This window comes from Thamnophis sirtalis, unplaced genomic scaffold, assembly GCF_051295495.1.
Source record: "Thamnophis sirtalis isolate CommonGarterSnake01/CBP01778 unplaced genomic scaffold, rThaSir2_p1.2 scaffold_8, whole genome shotgun sequence".
Lineage (NCBI taxonomy): Eukaryota > Metazoa > Chordata > Lepidosauria > Squamata > Natricidae > Thamnophis > Thamnophis sirtalis.
The window spans coordinates 33,860,219-33,866,228 of NW_028261388.1; positions in this window are offsets into that span (position 1 = coordinate 33,860,219).

Sequence of the window (6,010 nt, forward strand, 5' to 3'; positions counted from 1 at the left end):
CAGTTCCTGCGCCATCCCCGGACCATGTTGCCTGCTCACTTTTCTCCCCACCTCCCCTGGCTGATACGGCTGGCTAGGAGAAAAGACAAGGCAGGTCTGTGGAGGAGGATAAGAGTGCGTGGCTCTGCGATGTGAATCAGGGAACTGGGGAGAAAAGCATTTTCAGGTGGCAGCACATGCTTTCAACGCAGTTCCCCAGGCAGCTTCGGGAATCAGGCTCCATGTGGAGGGAGGATCCCCACTGCCCCTAACCACTGGAAAATATGACATGTGAGGGGGTGGGCAGCGCTACATTTGGAGTATAAGACCCATCCAGATTTTCACCCTCTTTTCTGGGGAGGGAGTGCATCTTATACTCTGAAAAATATGGTATTCCCTGTTTATTGTGGTACATTAGATATAGAATCATTTCAGTGCAATAAAGAGGGTAAATGAAAGGCTTCATAGAATTGGCATGTAAGAATTGGAAGAGATATAGTAAATCATCTAGTCTACCTTTCTATTCAGCATGAGAATATATTACTACAGATAGTTCTTGATTAATGACTATAATGGAATTTTGGTCATTATAGATCATTAGTTGAGGCATTATATGGCCAGACTAATTTTTTTAACCAGTTTTATAATCATCATAAAGTGAGTCACTATGGATGTAAAGTGAATCACAATGTAGTTAAGTGAATCCATTCGTCCTAATGGATTTACAAAAACATTGTAAATTGTAGTAATATGATCATGGGACATTGCAACCAGTCATAACTGCAAACTGGTTGCTAAGCCTCTGAAATGTGATCATATCACTGAGGAGGGAGCACTAGTCGTAACTTTAAGTATGGGTTATAAGTGAGTCATAAGTCGAGGACTACCTATACTGCATTTCCAACAGATAGCCATCCAACCTCTGTTTAAATGGGAGTCTTACTTCACAAAATGGTCTGTTCTATTTTGTACAATTCTTACCAATAGAATTTTTTTTTCTTGATGTCACATCACAATTTGTTTTCTTGTAATGTAAATCTTTATTTGCTTGTCCTGACTTCTGGAAGTTCTTAACCATTCTGCTTCATCTTCTTCATGGCAGAACTTCAAATACTGGAAGACAGCTATTATTTTTCCTCACAGTTTTCTGTTTCCTTCACTAAAACCTCAGAAGAATTTTCCTTAATTATCTGCTTTATAAGCACAAAGCAATGTATGGATGTTCTCATCTAGTTTCTCCAAAACTCTTAAAAACAGTGTAATTGGGGAACAGTGGTAAACACTACATAGCCAACTATTTCTGGAAACTATTAATATCCTAACAAGATATGATATGTAGTATATTGCTTTTGCTGCTAATTTCCAGACTACTGTCATTATTCTGCCAATCATGTTTGCTATTTAATTTCTCTTATAATTTTCAATTTCAATAACAATCAGCAAGAACTTTCTAGTATTATAAACGTGAACAGTGATGGAGCAATTTTCTTTACTAATTGCTGTTACATTAGAAAATAAAATTTCAACCATATTTTCTGTGCCATTTATGCCATCTTTATTTATTGTCTTTGTTCTGGTTTTAGAAAATAAACAGACCAACTGAAGCATGAACATGGATTATGTTTAAGATATATAAGAAGATGAGACGGCTTATACAGATCATTGTTTCAAGTTTTCAAAAAATATATATCCAGTTTTCTCAAGCTTACAAAATTTCAGCAAAACTAATTTTGGCAACAGCCGTAATAATAGGTCAAAAATTGTGTTCAGTTTGAATATATATATTATTTTTTTGTAAATGTCTGCACTGAAGATTACTTTTGGTTTGCCTTTATGTAAATTTTTTACGTAGCTATTTTTATACACTGTAAGGCTTTGTTCTGGGAGTTGCTGGTAATCTGATGTATAGTGTTTTTATTTTCATCGTTTTTGCACCCTTTAAAGAGGTACATTTCTAATTCTGACTGCTATCAGTAAATCTACTACTTTGCACAGTGAGTATTTAATTTATGAAATTGCCTTATGGGAAAAGGAAACATTTCTTTGTTTTTCAAAAATCACTGTAAGAAAAAATATTTAAAAAAAATATGTAAGGGAAAAATAGAAAAAATCAAATTAAACACTTTATAATATAATACAAATCTGCTAAACTATTAATAACATGTACATAATTGTCAAAGGGTAATCAGGTATTATTCAAGATTCATGTTATTGTGTATACCGATGTCTATTATGAAGTCTTTTTTAGACAGGAAAAATCTTTTTATTGATAGCATTCTGAAAAACAGTTGTTTTTTCAATTACATGATATATAGTATGAATGACTGGAATTAAGAATTAGTTCAGATTTTTTTTGTTATCCACTGCCTTAAAATTACCTTTGTTTTTTAAATTTCAAAAAGGAAAAAAAAATAATTGGAGGTTTTTTTCTTTTTTCTTTTAAGTAGTCATACTTAAGCTGCATTTTTCCACAAAATAGAATATATATATTTTTGTGTGTATGTGTGTGTGTTTGTTAACAACACTACAGATATTGCACCTTGAGATGATTTTAGTGTTTTTAACTGGTACATAATTTATCAAAAGTACAGAAATTGTAACAATAAAATGAAATCTATGTATCTTTAGTTACACCCAAGACTGTAACTTTGTAGACCTGTTTTATGCTTTAGAATTTTTTTAGAAAGTTAGCATAAAAAGAAACATTTGGATAGATCAGGACAAATAGTGTTTAGCAATGTTTCCTCTTTTAGCAGAAGACTAGGACAAAATAACATTTTTTATCAGCAGGAAGATAGAATTAGAATAAGCGTATGGTTTGGTTCACCGATTTATGAGTCTGGGGAAAGGATGAGTCTCTAGCTTATTGGAAAGTTCTTAGAAAAGAAATGGAGTTGGAAATTAGGAAAAGCATTTTGCCACACAGGAGAGGGGAGAAACTGTTGTGATTTTGTAAAATGTTAAATGTTTGGGCAGTAGTGATTAATATCTTAAATAAACCCTTTCTATGATGTATTTGGCATGGATTAAATACATGAAATGTTCTAGAAATTCAATAGTGTAAAAATATTATAGAAGAATCCTGTAAAAAGTCCTCTCTGCACTGGTTAAGGCTTTATTTGGCAATGTAACAACAGCAAATCTTGATAAATGTTAAACCAAAGTTAAAAGGGGGATAAAACCAAAGTCTTGTGTTCTATATGGCTAAGCCATTTATGAAAGCTATGTAAATACTGTGATTTTTCTTTCTTTTCCTCCTTTTCTTTTTTTAGAATTTGTTTACAATGATTCTAAAATTTTTAAGCACCTGTTTTCCAAAATAAAATGTGAACACATGCAAAAAAGATTATATATAATTTGTTCTGATGTGAAGTAATCACTACCTTTAAAAGAAAATTCAACTATTATGAATATAGGAAAGGGGGAAAAAGATTTAAAGTGCTACGTATTGGCCTTGGATAATATGAAATATAAAAATAAATACAAAAAAGTATTTCCATTTAGGAAAGGAGATCTCTTTGCTCTATTAATAAAAAATAAAATTATTCACACAACTGCTTGACCATGCTTGAAATGAAACTGAAAAAGAGAAAAGTGGAAGTGCTTAAATTCTGCATCCAGTGTCATCATGAGAAAGGACTAAAAATTTCTAAATTCTACTTCCCACTGTTATTTTGGGGGAGGGGTGCCTGCTCTACTGTTCAGAATTCATGCTAAACTTGTTACCGAAATCTACAGTGCAAATTAATTGTTGCCATTAATGCCTGAAAGACAATAAAAGCGAAGTATGTTTTCCCATTCCCGTGTGACATTTCAGTTCAAAGATATTATTTGTGTATAAAATAAATTTTTGGATATTATGGTAGTATGAATCTTCAGCTTTCTTCAGGTATTTTGACGTGTGTCAAATGAAACATCTTCATGCATTTTATTTATCTTAATTTATACCTGTTCCTTATATAATTTATAAAAGTTAAAATATTTAAAAGCAGAATTTAACACTTAATTATGAGGTACTTGTTTTATTTTATTTTTATTCTGCTCTTTCATTATTAAGAGAAGAGAACTTTACAGGTAGAATCTGAGTTCTAAGTTCCAAGTTTTATTTTTTTATCCAGCATCTTTATTTAAATCTATATTCTACAATATATTGAGATAAAATTAACTGTCATGACTATGAACATGGCTCAACCATTTCTGCATGCTTATTATTTCAATGTCACAAGGAAACGATACTATATTTTATTGAAAATGTTTGTTAATTTAATATTTCAGTGACAGAAAGAATTGATTTATTTTAGACCATTCTTTAAATTCATAGTCCAGTAAAATTACTTCCATGTGAGTTGCATCTTTGGCCAATAACCATTAAAAATAAAAATAGCAAGATAGGAATTCCAAATTTAAGCCAGAACTTTGTTTCAATGTTACATTCAACATTCTACTATTCTAATTCCTCTCTTTCTTTTTCCCATTAAATTAGCAAGAAATATCCATTGTTTTACTGGAGTAATTTCATTATTTTCAAAATTATGAATAAGACGGAAGTTTGGCAAAACGTAATTCCCCTGAAAGAGAAAATGTTGATTATTCTCCATCTAGAAAAGCTTAAATCTATTTCAGTACTTCACAAAAACAACTCGTAACTTTCAATTTTAAAGTTTAACATAACATTCTTCTTATGTGCTCATAGTTTTTTAAACATTCCTTTGTCAGTATTTGCAAAACAGGCAAGAATAAAAACTTTATTAATGCAAGCAGTGGAAAATAAATAACCTTTACTAACCAAGCTACTGATTAAATTTCAATCACTCTGATGTGATTTTAGACTATACAACACTTTTTCTCTGTCTAGGAGATTTTAATATACAACATTTTCCATTTGGAAAGTGAAAACTATGAAGAAGAGATCAACAGGAAGGATTACATTTACATTTTTCTAGAGAAAAATTGAATAAATCCCGTTACTGGAGTGACCCACCAGTCATAATCTGATTGATTTTACCAGTATTTTGCGGGAGATTATGTTTTACTGGATTGGCTCTGGACCAATTAGGGGAAAACCAATGTGACAGGAAAGATTGTTTTGAAAATCTGACAGAATGATAGCTGTCATAGCTGCTAAGAGGTCTTAATAGGTTAAATATGCACATCTACACATGTAGTAACTAGTCAGTGGATTAAATAATTCTAAATGTAGGAACATTTGTGCTAAAAGATACTGGTCTGATGACTAATTTTTCCATAGGCCATAGGTAATAATATCAGGAAAGTGAAAGAAAGAGACAGAGGACCTATATCTGGCTGCATAAACCAAACCTGAAGAACAAATGGATATACTGTAAAACCAGAATTGATAATGCAGCAGAATAGAAAATGCTCTCACTGCAAAGAACTGAAGAAACAGGGAAACACCTAGTTCGCTGCTGTAAAAAGATTGCAGTCTGACTTCAAAACCGGTATAACAAATTAGCAAAAATTGTGAGTTGGAATATCTGCAAGAAATACTATTTGTACTGATGAAACCATCAAAAAAACAATGTAATAGAAAATCAAGTAGCTAAAGTGCTCTGGAATCTTAGCATTCAAACAGAATAATAACTTTAAAAAAAGACAAAAAAATCTAGATAGTGACAATAGCACCTAGAAAAGCACAGGAAAAAAAACCAAAATGGAAAGATTTGCAAATAGAAGTAGAATTTCTGAGGCAGAAGAAAGCAAATATACTACCAATTGTAATAGGCACCTTGGCTACAAACCCAAAATATTTGGAGCACCATTTGAACACTTCTGGCATTGACAAAATCATCAGTCAATTGCAAAAGGCAGCTTACTTAGAACAACTTACATCCTGCAATAAAACAATCTAACAATAACATCTGCCTATCCAGTTGTATCCCAGGTCTTTGGAAGGGCTTCATAAGTGGATAAAAATGCCAAATCCAGTCTGAACATTTTGCTGACTGCAATGAATCATAATAAAAAATAGGGTTCTTCGTAAACCAAATTCTAATATTTCAAATAAAATATA